The sequence below is a fragment of the Grus americana genome, chromosome 1 (genome assembly GCF_028858705.1).
Source record: "Grus americana isolate bGruAme1 chromosome 1, bGruAme1.mat, whole genome shotgun sequence".
Classification (NCBI taxonomy): domain Eukaryota; kingdom Metazoa; phylum Chordata; class Aves; order Gruiformes; family Gruidae; genus Grus; species Grus americana.
Window position 1 is genome coordinate 102,162,342 of NC_072852.1, and position 17,506 is coordinate 102,179,847.

The 17,506-nt window shown below is 38.5% G+C and overlaps 1 protein-coding gene across 7 annotated transcripts in view; it reads right to left on the minus strand.

Moving 5' to 3' along the window:
• POU2F1 (POU class 2 homeobox 1) overlaps positions 1-17,506 on the minus strand; it is a 110,743-nt gene that overhangs the window by 67,413 nt on the left and 25,824 nt on the right. Inside the window, exon 1 of one of the 7 annotated variants that reach the window (XM_054824319.1) lies at positions 4,342-4,356. The exons of the other annotated variants lie outside the window; for them this stretch is intronic. The gene's annotated coding sequence lies outside the window, so the exon portion shown is untranslated. Of the gene's footprint in view, positions 1-4,341; positions 4,357-17,506 lie in introns of those variants that run through there. 7 annotated transcript variants of the gene reach the window in all.

The window sequence follows — 17,506 nt, forward strand, 5'->3', positions numbered from 1 at the left end:
CTAATCCCCTTTGGTTAGCACTTTATTTGTTCCCTGATGTATAATGGTTTTTCAATTCTTTACAAAGCCTTTACAAAGCTTTCATTTAACCTAACATAATGTACTGTAAATGAATAATCCCTTTTCTTTCCTGATCCTGTTAATCTTTTGGCCTCAGTTACATCTCACAGCAGTGAGATGCAAATGTTAATTATGCAAGAAGTATAAGATCTGTATTTTGATTTCCATCTGTCCAATACAAGTCCAGCACAAGAGGCAGATAACTGAGTGCTTTCCTATCACCATGGGAACATGATTGCCAGGAACATACCAAGAACAAGATCTCATATTGACTCCCAGAAGCCCCAGTCAAGTACCGTCTACCCATTTGAGCCTCCTTTATCTCCTTTGTTGATTCATATTTTTCACAAACTCCTGATGATTCTCACTGTAACTCAATCTTCCTCAGGACTGAAGAAATATTGTCTTACTCTAACCCATGTAACATCTCCCCCTTGTTAGCATTATGTATGTCAATTATCTCATCTACATAATTTATATGATATAGAAGAAGTTGATACATTTTATTAATGTGATAATGAAAACAACCAAAGTTGACAAAATTATAGGCCAACCTCTTTTTTCCCTGGCTTTACATCCCATGGGGTCATACCAGCACTCAGATAACCCCACAGTTGGTGAGATTAGCAGGCTCAGAGAATTGGGCAGCAGAAAATGAACTTTTCTGAAAAACAATTTCAGTAGCCCAAGCTCCTCAACCTGCACGGTTACAGAGTCTCAAGTGCAATGAAGCAAAGGCCACTGAGAGTGGGACTGAACAGAATCAATCTAGTTTGGTTTAAATTGTTTAAACCATAGCCTCACACAATACATTTAGATTTTATAACCAAGTCAATCTAAGGAGTGTCCACCACTGAAACAGAAAGGCCTCATTTTCTTTCCTTTCCCCAGTCACAAGAGGGCTCTGCCTCTTCCCTCACACTCACCCTAGTACTCACCTAACCAGAGGGAGAGACAATTTGACTTGGCAATACAGAAGAAAATTAACTTGATATAATCATAGAATGGTTTGGGCTGGAAGGGATCTTAAAGACCCAAGGGCAGGGACACCCTCCACTAGACCAGGCTGACCAAAGCCCCATCCAACCTGGCCTTGAACACTGCCAGGCATCCACAGCCTCTCTGGGCAACCTGTTCAGTGCCTCACCACTCCCACAGAAAACAATTTCTTCCTAATATCTAATCTAAATCTACTTTCAGCTTAAGGCCACCACCCCATGTCCTGTCACTACATGCTCTTGTAAACAGTCCCTCTCCAGCTCTCTTGTAGGCCCCCTTCCGGTACTGGAAAAGCTAAAAGAAAATTATTTTCTTTCACATTAAATCAGCTATGTGTGGCAGTCAAAGACTGAAAACAGACACAAGGACAGAGGCTGAATCATGAAGGAGTGGGAGAGAAAGGAGAAATGGTCTATGCTTCTAGCACCATGAAACTTAAAAAAGGTTTGCGTCATAACAGCATGAGAATAAAGAGACAGGGTACAGCAATGTGATGGTTTACTAATGTTAAAAGCAGGCCGCACTCCCCACTGGGATTTCCCATCATTACTGGCTATGTTGTGCTGGCTTCCAGAAGGGCATATAACTTGCCAGAATGGTATAAGACTTTCTGAGGGAAGAGGAGTAAAGGCAAGATGATGAGGCTGAAAGTATGGAGTAAGGGTAGTCCCATTCCAGCTTCAGAGAGCTCTTATGTTGGCTTAGCTATGCTTGGAACCATAAATTCAGTATATACGCTTCTCTCTCAGAAACAGCAGTGTGTGGTTATACTGTTAAAGTGCCTAAAAAAATGTTATAATCAGATATACATATGTAGGAGTCACCTGAGTCACCATTACTGCTATTGGTAGCCAACTGCTACCTTCTCCACTACATTAGTGATTGTAGACTATAACATTAGCTTTCTTCTTAAGTAAAGCACTGGCCTGTGACCACCCAAAAGTCTTACACTGCATAACACCCTTGCACTCTTATGTTTTCAGCTTCCTTCAATTACAAGACAATGTGCAAAATCCAGCGCATCAAACAATGTCAAGAGACAGCCGCAGAAGATGTTGACACAGTATCAAGACATGTTTTGTCAATACTGACTTAAGACAGCTGAAGAAAAGGTCATCTCTTAGAATTACTAGTTAGGTTTTATTATCAATAGCTGATAGATATGCACGTTAAAAATTAGTTGATATACTGCTCTGACTGCAAAATAACACAAGGCTGAGTTCTATGAACTCTCTTACCAGCAACAGAGAACGAAAATACATCCATAAAATTTTATTTTTTTTTCTAGGACGGTTCTACTACCTACCATAGTAGTGAACAAGATAGAGCCCACCATACTATAAACACATTTATTGTGGGTTGAACTAGAATCTAATATATGCAATATTCTAATAGAGGAAATTAATAGAAAAAAGTTGGTGCAGCACTGCTCAGCTTCAAGAGTTTTCCTTAAGCTCTCAATCTATTTACATACTATCTACTTTCTCTGAAGAAAACCTTTGAAGAAAATATGGTGCATAAATACTACTTTCAAATTTTGGTAAAAAGTTGTCCAAAATTTTTTCCCTTTGAAGGACGCAAGATAGAAATGTTCTTAAAACACAGGCTATGGCAATGTAATTCAATGGGCAATGAAACTAGCAAAGGTTCTTCTCTGAAGTGTTTGTATCTTGCAGTTGCTGTATTTTGAGGTTTATTTAACTGGATTATGATTAAAGCAAGAGTTTGCCCCTTTCGATATATCAGGGACTCCACCTACAAAAAAGCTGTTCTGCATGTCCTAATTTCCAGAAAAGCTTAAAATCTACCTGACCTCAGAACAAGAATCCATGTGGCAGAGAAGCCATCTTTTTGGCAAGCGTTTCTTTTGGCAACCATGTCTTCTGAATCAAATTCTATGCCTCTGCACCTGTTTCCACCTCTGCTCTACTCCCTCAGTTCTACCAGTATGATAATTTGTACAGTCTCCCACGAACGTGATTAAAGAATTGATAGAGGTTAAAAGTAACAGTAGAGTTCACCATACAAAAGACTTGACTACCTTAAGGGCATTTTATATATACAGACGATAGATTAAGGATGAGTTTCTCTGATTTACTGAACTTCTGCAATAAGTGTGTTTATAAAGGTCTCTTCTCTGCATTAATTTTCCAATAACTGATGAGTCTCATTCTTACTGAATTATTTCCTTTCATGAGAATGGTAGCAGTTTCTTCTACTTGACCATCTACTGGGGAATGTCTAAGAACCTAGTCTCCTTGAGACTTCCATGGCCCTGACAAACGGGACCAACTAGACAGCGGATGGAAAAAAATTATGAGGTGGGATTAACAGTCAACATACTCAAATAATCTCAATGTTCTTTGGAAACCAGGGTTAAACATCCGCCTGCCCAAAAAATCCTGCCAACCTATGAGGTTTAATAAAGCTCATAGGTTTTTAGTATAAAATCTAAATGAGATTATAAACAGACTAACAAACAACAAAAATATATTCCCCCCCCAAAAGAAATAGGACCTTTTGTCTGTACGTCATCTTCTTCCCTGCAACCTAGAAACTACGTAAAGGCATATTTACCCTCCTTTTAAATATCTCTTTCTGTTCTCTCCCTATAATATGCTGTGTGTTTATTTCATAGCCTCTCACTCTCAACTTGAGGCACAGGCCATTCTCTTAAATCTACCTTATTAGCTTCACAAATGCACGGTACACCAAGGTCAAGGTATAAGGTATAGGAAAAAAATTCTTAAGGCTCAAAGCAGGTACGAAGAATAGAAATGCTTGAAATAAGGGCTGAAACAGTACATGCTCTAGGAGGGCATGCCTCAAACAACCAGATTCACACAAAGGGGAAAAGAAAATGTTGCACTCCAATTTAATCAAAAGCCATTGGACACAACAGCTCACTCCGCAGCCCTAGTGACCTGAAGAGTAATTTTATTAGTTATACGGAAATACCTATTTTCAAGTTCTAACTTCCATTCCTCCCTACTTTTCCACATTGCCCATGAAGAGGAGGAAATTTACGTAAGCAGCATTTTTACAGGTTCCTCTTCAAGAAATTCTTTCAAATGGAATAAGAGCATTCCCTTCCCTTATTTGGAGCAATATACCTATTTAAATAGCACATGCTGAAATGCAAAAAAAAAAAATTAAATTTAAAGCAACACTGGCACTTGGAACCTACGCACATCAAAAAAGCTCAAAACACATCTAAAGAAACAATATTGGAAACTTCAGCACACAAAATTTCCACTAAATCTAGATTTCGGTACAGCTTACATAAATTTAGCAGGAGTGGTGTAGGCAAAGCTGTCCCAGTATCTGCTGCACAACAGTTCAGTTGTGTTCAGTTTTCACCTAAAAAGATACAGTTGTTACCTGTGAAAGCAGACTACAATACATTATACTGTATATAAGAATTAAGAAATGCTTCTGGTATTTTAGTAGGATTTTGCCCATTTGTATCCAGCACACTTAACTTGTGCCTTTAGTTGTGGTTTCCCTATGAACAAAAAAGGAGCATAAAAGTGATGCTACTTTTTTGTTTAATACCTAAATAGGTTCTGACTACCTATAAGTTCTATTAACTTTACTCTGCCACCAACTAGTAAAACTGTTAACCAGCAGAGGCATACTGGTAGCTTACTGTAGGCAAAGCAATACAAACACTGTATAACACACATTTGTTTTGTATTTAGAAAATTGTTTACTATTACATGAGTTAATTTTTATATTAAGAACTTCAGTTTTACAGGTATGAGTGGCATAAACAACTACCCCAGCCCAGAAAACCTTAATTTCTTAAAAATGAAACAACAACAAAAATGAACATTTAAAGCTCTCCCCTTATCAACACCAGATTATTTCAACAGAAAACAATAAGATAACTTGGCACAGAATACAACCACACATGCACATTTTCTCCGTGAAACACAAGATAACTGAGCTCTGTGGTTTTCACTAGATTAATTATTTCTCTACCCTTGCCCTGTGCAAACTCCAGCTTGCTTTGAACCAAAGACCTTTATGGTTCAAGTCCCAGGAGATGCTGAGAAGGTGTTCTCAGTGGAACAAACTTTTCCAGAGAAATCACATTCTGATTTGAGAGAATTCATTTCTTTTGGCCTTTGGGGGAACACTGCAAGTCCCATGTATTTGCTCAAGTCTTTACCTAGCGAGAGCAGAATCCCTTCTAGGCTTTGTCAGGTTCATGCTGATCTTGCAACATCTGGCAGCGTACAGCCACATTGTTCACTTATTTTTAATTTTGTACATCAAGTAATTTTAACCCAATCTTTTGAAGAAAACTGTAAATTCCTTTAACACAGGAATTTAAGAGAAACCTTCAAGTAATATTGAGTCAATTACACAGAGTTAAAATATGACATGTTGGACAACAAGAAACAGTTCAAGAATATACAACTAGAAAGTTAAGGTGATGTAAAGCTTAAGAGACAGGAGTGAAATGCTGTGTAGGCATGTGAACCACCTTTAATATTGACAATAAGATCACAAAAGACATTAATAGGTAAGGCATCCCAAGTGGCACAAAAAAAAAATTATGCATTTGAAATATGAAATCTTATTATTCAGGAAAAAGTAAAAAGGAATAAAGTAAAAAACAAAAAAAGGCTGCAGAGGAAGAGAAAAATTAATTTAAGAGTAACCCTTCCATTTTGAACAGCCACAAACATTTCAAGCACCTACATCATAACTGCTCACATAATTAATTCAGCGGAGCAGTCAGAAACAGCAATACTGAGACAGCCACAGTGCAGCAGTCTGCACTTTGCTGTAAGGAAATTTTTCCTGAAGACAGATGCCACCCGGAGGAACAAAACCAGAAAAACAATCGGCTGCCTGACCAGAGGCGAGGCAAGGAGAGATTAGAACTGCAAGCCTCTCTCTCCTCCCGAGACTCCCAGCCTGCGTTCGCAGAACAAACCCACACAGCAATTTTCCAAAGGAAGACAAAGCAAGCTGTACTCTGGCTACAAGACGAGCGAAAGAAAAAGCAGACTGGCCTCTCAGAAAGGGCTGCAAGAAGAAAGCGTACATGTTTCTCCTAACAGCAAGCACAACTGTGAATGCTACTTTTCAGTTGCATAGGATCACACCAGTGTTCAGTGTGTGCTGGTAAGCCAGAAGACAGGGTTTTTTGCTAACTGTAATTTTTTAAGTGGATTGTCAGCAGTGATTCTCTATTTAGGAAACCTGTGTTCTCTCAGCTGAGAAAATTATGCCTTCTGAGGAAAAGAACTGTTTGGGCCATGCCTGTAACTCCCATGGAGAGCTGAGCATTTAAACTTAACAGCTGATAAGCAGCCACAGACACGATAGCTTCATTTTCTTTCTACGTTCTTAAACCATATGTTAATGCACATCGGGAAATTTAGAACTATCTGGAAGGGTAATTAGTTCTGTTAATTAAGCTGTCCAAGTATGGACATGGAAGATATCCATGAGGCTTTAATGTAAAATTGCATACTGCAGGACTACTCTCTTCAAATGTGGGCACTATGGCCAGAAACAAGAACTGGGGATCATAGTGCTTAATCCTAGACAGTGAACTCCACACAGCAACTCCAAAGTGCAAAAGTGATCTATACAACTCTCTAGACCTCACCAAGAATACCAATACTTACTTCAGCATGGCATTACTGACAATGACTTCAACATGACATGAGGACAGGCTGAGAGATTTGGGATTGTTCAGCCTAGAGAAAAGAAGGCTCCAGGGAGATCTAATTGCAGCTTAACAGTACCTGAAGGGGCCCTACAGGAAAGCTGGAGAGGGACTGTTTATCAGGGAATGCAGTGACAGGACAAGGGGTAATGGGTTTAAGCTGAAGGAGGGTCCATTTAGATTAGATGTTAGAAAGAAATTCTTTACTGCGAGAGTGGTGAGGCACTGGAACAGGTTGCCCAGAGAAGCTGTGGAGGCCCCATCCCTGGAAGTGTTTAAGACCAGGCTGGATGAGGCTTTGGGCAACGTGGTCTAGTGGAGGGTGTCCCTGCCTGTGGCAGGGGGGTTGGAACTAGATGGTCTTTGAGGTCCCTTCCAACCAAAACCATTCTATGATTCTATATGGTGAGGAAAGATCATGAGGCTTCTCAGGTACTGCAGCTGCAGTGTCAATGATCTAAACCAGAGACATGTGGCTTGACTCCAGTCCCAGAACAATCAGCTAGGAATAGTTCTGAATGCAAGACAAGCCTTTAAAAATCTCTACATTCAGATGTGCAGCATGAAAAAACAGGAAGGATGGCAAAATCAAATAGGTTGCAATGAGTAAGAATAACCTAGACTGTGTCAGTGAGAATTGATAAGGAAAATAAACATCAAAGACAAAGAATTAGAGTTGTTGGAGTTTTTTGGTATAGCAGGGGGGTTTGTTTATGTTGTTTGGTTTTGTGGGGTTTGGGGTTTTTTTTGTTTTGGTTTGTGGATTAGGTTGGGGTGGGGGTTTTTTGGAAGAAACAACAACTATATGTTTCACTTTAAAACAACATATGCAACCCTCAGAATAGCTCCCTGGATCTGACACCAGTAATCTGAATTGGGATGGCTGATTGTGCATTGCTGTAATTTTTAGAGATCAGACCTGAAAAACATGGCCAAGTACTATTGAGATCAGATAGTCACATGACTAGAGACAAAAGAACCCAAACTGACAAGAATAAATCAAGACTAATTTTATCAATTATGTCCAAAAGCTCCAGAACTGGTTGCCACTGTCTCTATCTCAAACAATAAAAATGTTGGGCAGGGGGGTGTGTGTGTGTGTGTGTGTGTGAGAAAACAATGGAGGGATGCTATAATGAAATAGCTTGACCAAGGTCACATGGCGGAGGGGGAGAAGAGGACACAACACCAAACCAAAACCAACAACAACAAACACCCAGCACCAAACCAAAAGAAAAAAAAACCACCAAAAAACCCACAACAGAGCTAGAGGCAGAAGCCAGCACTCCCAATGCCCAGTCAAGGTGGTGAACCTGTCTTCACATTCCTGATGACTTTCGAAACAGAAACACATGGAAAACACAATGAGTCTTTTGTTCTAATCCAAGGGGTCATATGCCAAAAATATCCAAGTCTCCAGTGCCACAAGCTGTAGTGTGTCAATAAGCTGTTTAAATAGCTGTGTGCTTGCAGCTGTACAGAATAATTCAGATTAGCTTTGTCCTTTATAAAAGGAGATTACAGTCAAAAAGCTGTTGACTGTTCTTTTACATAGACAGCTACTGTATGCCCTTCAGAGTAAACGGTTATCATAAGGCAATTTGTTTGCATGTGAAGGCCTGTCTTCTCTTTTCTAACACCCAGTCAGGATAGACCCCACTGTCATGGCAAAGCAGACAGATAGTCCCTTCCTAAACCACTACAGCCTGAATAATTCACCCACCAAAGACGACTCTCTACTGAACGTAGTTGAACAGATTTTGCTACACCAATTTCTAATTTATTTAACATTTTGTTTTGCCCTTAGAAAGGAAAACATCAAGCATCAGTACACAAAACCCCCTCTTCACAACCCTGATAAGAGATTGATTTAAACACACAGCAGAATGGTAATAAATGTTGAAAGTTTTTCTCAGTGTTCAAAATCCAACGTGCAACAGAATCTTTTTGCAAAAGTTGCTGGTTTATGCTGCTGCCTGAAAAAAATGTGAAATGCAAGAAACAAAGAAGTTAAACATAAAAAGAATCATCTCCATATTATAACCTAAAGCAAGCTAGTGAAAAAGAACCCATTCCAGTGGCAGAGAACTCAGAATGCTAGCAACAGTTCAAAGTGCATGGAGTCTTGCTTATTGCTGTCTGCAAACCAAAGAATAAAAAAGCAGAAAATTGTATTTGTATAAACTCAATACATTTTACATTTTGTGTGATCACGATGAGAGTAGTTATACAGCTTCAAAGCTCTACTAGGAATCTAATAAGAAATATTAGCCCTTTGGGAAGGAGCAGATGATATAATGGACCACTTTATCCCGGACCGACCCTGTGAGAATCTCAATGACTAGAACAACGAACCTAGCATTTCAGAGTTCTGATAAGCAAGCCTCTCCTGAATGACTGAGAGTTCAAAATGAAGACAAACCTGAGAAACTTCTGGCAGCGTCAGTGCAAAAGAAATAAATTCTATTTTCACACTACAGGACAAAGTTTTAGATATAGAAAACTCTTTAATCAAAGTAGCAAATATTCAATTTATAGGGCTCAGTTGCATACAATGGCTTGGCACTCATACTAGGGAGCATTCAAGGTATCACAGGTATACAAGAATGCTTAGAACTTGAAAATGTAGCGGCAAAGTGACAATCTTCAGAAGAGCTGTGCTCAAATTAAAAAAAACTTGAAACCCAAAAGCCTCTTTTGAAAGTCTCTTCCTGGAAGTCATGGGAGTTTAGGTCAAAAAACTGGCATGGAGGCTAGAGAGGCATTTGGTGACAGCCTAGCCATCTGCTGATGCACCCTGTGACCTCACCATCAGCTCAGGAATGGGGGCTGCAATTTGAACAGTTGACCCTTTCCCTCCTCCACCTCTACATTTCTCAATCAATTTGAGGGACTGTGTTGTCATGAGGAGGGCAAGATCATCTTGCTGCTCTAACTGAATAGGATTCTTTTCTCTTGTAGGATACGTTTCAGCCATACCACCTCAGAGGCGAACGATAACAGAGCTAGCAGAAGGACACATCTAAAAGCAGGAACAACAGGATCTCTCATGCACCACAGTCTTGGACTCTAGTGTTAAAACTCATAAAGCAATCTAAATTTTTATCTGGAAACCCGCAGTTCCACTAGTCCCATGCCCACAAGCCTTCATAAGAGCAGATCTAAGTGTATTTCAGCTGATTTAAAGATTCATATCTATGCATGTCATATTCACTAATTTTTGAAGCTACAGCATGGATCGCAATTGAAATCTGTTTTTGCAAGTGCCAATATGGTGGTGCAAAATCATTCTGAAGACATCATCACTTCTTAGAAATGTTGATCTTATTTCAAGAGTAGCAATATAAGTTTTTTCCACTGTGAGGCTCCGCCTCAAGGCACTAGGTACTATTGTTGAAAATTTGTAATTTCTATGTAAGGAAGAGAACATAGTTTCAAGTAATTAAAACAAAGCCTCTTGCTAATATGTTCTTTCATTACTTATTTCAAGAAGTCTTTAATGGAAGCTGCCAAGTCTTTACTTCTACTATGTCACTGGTCTTTAGACAGAAACTACCAAAAGTCAAAATTCAGACCCCAAGTCTGTTTCGTGCAAACATACAATTGGAAATTCACAGTGGTCTCTTCTGGGTGTACATTACATGTTCTTAAAGAAAAAAAGATGAGGAAGAATATAACCTGATGGAATTTAAAACCAAAAGTTGTCAACAAAATGTTCCTGGGAAAATCATTCTCCTATTAGTGTTGGAAGGAATACTCAGAAGCTGCCACTCACTGTTTATAGTGTTGGTAAAGTGTTTTAAAATATAAGTTCCTTTTCATCTTTATAGAAATTCCAACTAGTATTAAAATCATGTTACTAAATTGCATGATACAGCCCCACCTACCTCAGAAGCTCTTCCTCTTATTTTACCCAACATGGAGCCTTCTAGTCCAGAGGTTCACAGACTCGTCAGCGGTGGTACATGCACTACACTCAGTACACAGCACAATTCCCAACAAAAGCATCTCCATGCCAGTGATCGGTAGTTAACACTAATCAACAGTTGCTGTAGCTAAACTGTAGATGTGGCAGCTGCATTTCCTCACCCACTGTTCTACTTTCAGCAGCTGCTGCGACCATCCTGGCACAGCCAAGACCTGCATTTGCTGCTCAGAACCAGAGTGAAGATCTGCTCCCAGTGTCAGCCGAAAATCACTCTCATCAGTGAGTGGAACATCCCCGCAGGCAGATGGGGAGGCAGGGTTTGGCTCAGATTTGTGAGGCTAGGGAAGATGACTATAGGTACAGCTCCATGATGGAGTAAGAGGACATAGGTTAAATGACAACAGGAGAAGCTACGTGACAAATGGTGCACGGTAAGGGGGAGGGGGAAGACAGAACAAAGGTTCATCTTCCATACTCAGCAGCTGTAGCCACTGCCATTAATCACAGCATCCACATCTACCACAAGCAGATGTACTACTGCTACCGAGACAGTATTCTATCAGAATACCTAAGTTAGATTCCACTTGCATTCTTGCATAAAATGCATCAAAATAAGCCAATTATATACTGAAAGTTCATTAAATGCCAGTATCACCTCCCTCCCGGCACAGCAGGAAGCTAAACAGGCCAATTACAAGTAGATGGGGAGGTGAGTTTAATTCCTTTGCAGGAAAGGGGGTGTGTAAAACCTTGCTCATGTACAGAGTGAAGAAAAGTTTGACTGATTACAATCAGTAACATTTATTGTAAAATTTCTTATGCAACATGATCAACGAGGGGGTAGGAAGAACATCAAACTCGACATGAAAAGTCAAGGTGGACTTGCCTTGCTTCGCAATCTACAAAATCGACTGATAAGAGTTATTGTTATTTCTTTCAGTAGCCTTGTTGACACTTTCTCCGAAATTACTATGTTCAAAACAGTATACACTCATAAAAGCATATCGTCCAGGAGGTGAGGTGGTAGCATTAAGAAGCAATGCCAAAAATATAGTGGTGCATTTTCTGTTAGTGATTACACATTTAATTGTGTTACACGAGCTAATAAAAATACTTCATGTCAGTGAAAATGCAGAACTAGAAGATGAAAGCAAGCACAAATACCAAACCAAACAGATATCCTTGAAAATCATTTATTTAGAAAGAAGAAGTTGGGAGAACATAAATTCCAAATTCTAAGAAATACTTGTATGCTTTACAATTTCCAGACAACTTAGGCATGAGTTATGCTATCCCACATCAATTATTTTCATCTTTCAAGACTCTGCCATAGAAGTCAAGCCAGCAAAAGATGCCTTTTAAACTAGTAGCAAGTTTTCTCATATAAGTACTAAAAAGTTTAGTTGCAATTTTAGATTTAAGATACAGTGTTTTACACTGGTCTCAGTTTTTGTATATGCATGCATACATACATTTCAGTGCTATTTTTAAACTTCTCTTCAGTAAGAAGGGCCCCACTGATTTAAGAGGTGTGCACTACAAAGTTCACATTTTAAACTTATCTAGGTCTGAACCTTAGCTGGTACTTTTCACCAGAACTCTGGAACAGATTGTGGTCCAAAACATAAAGAAAAATGAATAAACAAGAAGGCTTAAGAGTTCTGTATCTTTAAAGTCTTGTGGCACATATTTCCTCATAACTCTCATTTGGCCATACTTCCTTGTTTGTTTTTGAAACAAACAGGAAGAAATTATGAATTTCCCCAAGATATTTAAGTGTGGCTGGGGCACAGAGGCAACATGTTGAAAAGAAAACATCTGTATTTCCTTCCCATTCTCTTCCACCTGAAATAAATTCTTTGGCTGCAGTTTGTCTTCTTTTCTGGAAGCATTTACACAGTATCTAATGCTATCCACCACCATGACTACCCCTGGGGCTTTTATGAGGGTGGGAACAATCAGTATAAGAATTACTAGGGACATCAAAGAGACAAAACATTTATTGAAGAGGGAAGAGGAAGAGAGAGTGTGAGGTAACGAGGGTCCTACTGTATTTACCTTATGTGCCAAGCATGTGGACAGCAATAAAAACCATGTAGGGAGCAATTTTGGTCAGAGAAAGAACACGGCAGCCTAATGGGAGGCCTTTGTTCTTCAAAAGGGTCTCCTTTTCCCCTTTTGTGCTTCACTTAATTCATGGCATCTGAGCTGCTCTTGAACTTGACAGACAGAGAGAAGGAGGGGGGAGAGATGGAGAAAGGGGGAGACAGAAACACAAAGAAAGAAAAAAGAAAAAAGGACTTCAAAGAGTTTTCCTTTGAAAATTCAGTTGTGCTGTATGCATTGCTGAAGGTTTTAGATTCAAAAAAAGGGCAGAAAACATTTCATATAATTTCATCATGGGGAGAAGTTGTCCAATGCTCTTATTAAGAAAGCTAGAAAAAAGGAACAGAACAAAAATTTTTAAAAATAACTATCTGAGCTAAGGAATATAAATAAAATAGAATTAGTCCCCCAGGTGCTTTTTATTTATTTTCATGTTAAATCTTATTCTCAATGGATCCAAATACACTTATCAAAATCTTATCAAAAACATCTGGTTTGCAGTAGTAACCTGAAAGGCATACATTTTCTATAGAGCCCTATCAGAATTCCCAACACAGTGATTCCTGCTCGGACAGCGGCAGGAGAGCATCAGAACAGCCAGCGCCATCTGGGGGGCGAGCTCCCAGATGAACACCCACCGCATCTCTCAAGTCCAATGTACGGCTGGCTGCTTGATGCAAACTGTTCAAAAGTCATCATTTTCCGAAAAATTCTTTAGTGTTACTTACAATGAAAATCGACACACATTAATTCTTCAAAAGATGAAGTGGCTTGAAGTTGGTTGGCTAAAGAAAAAGCATTAGGGTATATCTGAGACAGGCTTCCGAGTTTGCTCCCCTCCTCTTTGAATTGCTTGAGCATGCTCCAGTAGCTCACTAACGGCAGTTAATATTAGCTCTCATAATATATTCGGCTTTTCACCCTCTTTAAATATCCATGCCATAGGCACTATTTATATGAAATAATTCATAACTGCAGACTGTACTTTTCTCAAGCATCTTTTTTTGTCTGCCAGACCACCTCCTCCCCTCAATACTGCGCATCAACTACCTACACGTAATTTATATATTCCTTTGTGGATTTTTATCTATGATGTATATACTGCAAACATTTGCCAATAGCATTTGTAATAAAACATGAGCCTGCAAAATGTAGAGAGATTTATGTGTCAATATCACAATAAATTATTAATAATTGTTTTAAGTTAATTCAATAAGATTTTTAAAGCATAAGGATCTTAAGTTGTCCCTTATCAACAATTAACCAGTCTCCTTCCTGATTTACATATTCTGACAACATAAGTGTCTACCTATAGCACACTATTTCCAGAGTGCTGAAAGTAACAGCAAATCCATAATGTAACTTTCCTACTTGATAATGCTCTTTCCATTACTTGACTATTCTAATTTGAGAACAGATCTTTTCTTCATCTGAACAAAAAAGGTACCCAAAATCAAAATTTTTAAATCCATTCCATAACTTAAAACACTTTTCTTCCTTTTTCAAATAGGACTAGAAGGAACATCCATTTTTAAGGATATGTCTTTTAATGAGCCTGCGCAAGGTTAATTTTATTTGAAAGTCCAAAGGCACAATCAGACTATGCAAATTATTCAAAAATGCATGCTTATAAACTGACAAGCAAATAAGTCTCCACAGATTGCCAGCGCAGCCATTGTCATAGCAGTCATTGTGGTTTATAAAGAGGTTTCTGTCTCACATTGGCAACATATTTATAACCTATTATGCTACCTGTAAGGTAACCTCAGAAGCACCATGAAATAAAATTGGTAGAAATGTTTCTTAATCATAGAAAACAAGCTTGTGATAAAGAACTATGTTTTCGAAAGTAATTGTGGTGGTGGGTTGTGGGTTTTTTTTTCCTTTTTTAAATGGGGGAATTCCACTGGAGAGAATTACAGAACCTGTACCTATTACATCAACTTTACAAGCTAGACTGAATGTATTTCAGATTATAGATACTGAGTAGAAGCAAAAAAAAAAGATGGAAGAGCTTACAGAGCAATTTAAGTAATTGAAGATAAAAATTCAATCTGTTTTGTTCACCAGGAGTGTCTCTGAGTATTAACTAAATTTATAAAACACTTTGAATACTGACAGTGTTGCATATAAAGCAGACAGCACTGGAATACTTCTAATGCACTAATTATAGAAATGCAAAATATTTGAGACCATTATTAACATAATTTTGGGTAAGAGTAGAAGAGTTGAATCCAAAGATTCTGCTGCCTTCTCTTAGAATTTGTTTGCCTCCTCACTTGTTTCTTTGCAAGAGAAAGTTTACCTTTGCCACCCAAAAATCTCACACATACCTGAAGAGAACTGCAATCACAAGAGCCTGGTGATGCTGGACAGCATTTAAGCTCCTACAGCTGGCAAAGCAAACATATTAAAGACTTCTGGCTGTTTTCTGAGTATTCTCATGTATTTAAAACACACACACACAAACATGTTAAAATTACATTTATTCTGCCAAAACCCCGTGTTTTGACCATCTTAAACATGTCATTCTGTGAACACTGGCTTGTCTGCTAAGTTTTCATATATTATGTTTGACCAAAGCTTTTCTTGTGTTTGGGGCATTTTTAAGGATAGATGTTAACTCTTCAATACCTGTTACATGAGTTCATCTTACTGTCTTCTCAGAGCATTCCTATGATCCCTCTCCTGTGACTCAATTTCATGGAACTTGCAGAAAAATTTCTAAATATATCTGCCTTTCTCTCAAATTGGCCAAAATCAACCAAAAGATTAGAAAGTTCATCAGGGAACTGGAAGCAAAGACACACCACTACTGAAAAAATAAAGTTAAAAATTAACTCTCTCCTGCAATAAAAGATTCAATTTATATAAAACCTTTCTTCTGGCTTAAGCCTAATAGTTTCAACAACCAACTTCTGACAATTCTCGACCAAAAGACAGATGAAAAAGTAGCTTTACACAGCAGAACATTTCAAGTATATGGATAGAAAATACCAAATACTAGACCACCAATATCTATCATGATGGTATTGACTGACAGAAGAGTCAAACCACTCCTTCAGTAGACTGGTCCTGAATCATTTTATCACATGCAAACTGGAGAACAAGGTGTTAAGCATAGCTTCTGAAGAAAAGACACTTTAGAGTGCAGCTATCCCTTAATATTTGGGGCAACAAGCAGAGTATAGTCATATACCACACTCGAACCAGTCATTGAGAAATAGTTTATAAAGCAACCCAAATAAAACATACTGCATTAATCCAACATAGAGATCACAAAAGAGAAGTCATTCGTCATGACACTGACTGGAGGCAGCAGCTGTATTATTTTAAAAAGAAATCTCATCTGTTTATTTTGTTAGCGCAGCTTCCAGGCATATGCTCACTTAGCTTTCAGACAGGGAATATGTATATTGTATAAATAGCTTTCATAGTCTTCTTTCTCCTGTAATTTGCACAGCAATCACCTGTCTACTTAGAGGCTTTCTATTCTAGAAGTCACTATGTAGATTATGTATTCTATCTTAAACTACTTACTTCCCTTAATTGAGTAAGTCCACTGGGAATACTTCAGAAAATGCCTCCAGAAATGTTGTCACGCTACCAAAAATAGGTAATTGCTCAGATTTTTTTTTTATTTTACTTTAAGATACATCAGATTTCAGGGCTATACTAGACCCATGGTAAGAAGTAAAAAAAACCTCTAATAATCATAATCCCTCCACATTCTCATCCTCTCTTTACTTTTCTGATATTCTTTCCTAATCAAACCACAGCCCCAAAAAGATGACTATGAACTCCAGGCTTCCTACTGCTGTCCATAGAAAAAGCAAAACTACAAAAATCAAACCAGATCTGGAAGCAATCAGGCAAAACATTTATTCATTTCAAAGATACTTTACTAATATCAGATTGCTTCTTTAGAGAGAACCTCAAGCAGACCAGAAACAGCACTGTTATAAACTGAAGTAAATGGGTTATTACACAAAGTTCTTGATTTTCCATCCTCTCCTGATGTCTGTACACTTGACCTTACCACTGCATTTGCCTACCAAGTGGCAGCAAGAATCAATCTAGCAGAAGCTTGGTGGTGGGCAGGTGGCAGCACAAATAAAAGGAATATTGGATGGGCATGGAAACATGAGATCCTCCCTGTTCAGCAGCAACCCACACTTGTGTCAATTTAAAAAAAAAAAAAATCACCACAGAACTAAGGGCATAATACTGGTGCCACAGTTCCAGAACAGATAAGCCAGGCACCAAGTTAGCTGCACAAAGATGATGTGAAGGGACAAGATTTCCCCAAAGAGCAAATGCTCCCACTATTTCCCTCTGTCAGATACTCTGTGGCATCAGGGGAACTGGTTCCCTTAGCAGATATGGAGGAAAATCAACCCTGAAAAGAGGGACAGATTTCCACCTAATCAGCAAATTAAACCAGCTATATTTTAATTGTTCAATTACAAGACAAAACATTTGGGGAGGAAAGGTATGAAAACTAACAAAGGCAAGGGGATCCCCTTCAGCAGGGGCCAGATATCAGATAAACTGTAACATGAAACAGCACTAGAGGTAACATTTCTGCAGGATTTAAGAGCCAGGGTGCTTATAGGAGCCATAGTATAGATAAAGTCCACCCTCAAAAAAAGAAGGAAAAAAAAAAGAAAGAGAAGTGACATCTTCATCAAATTCCAAAATACAAAACCCTCAACTTGTTTGGT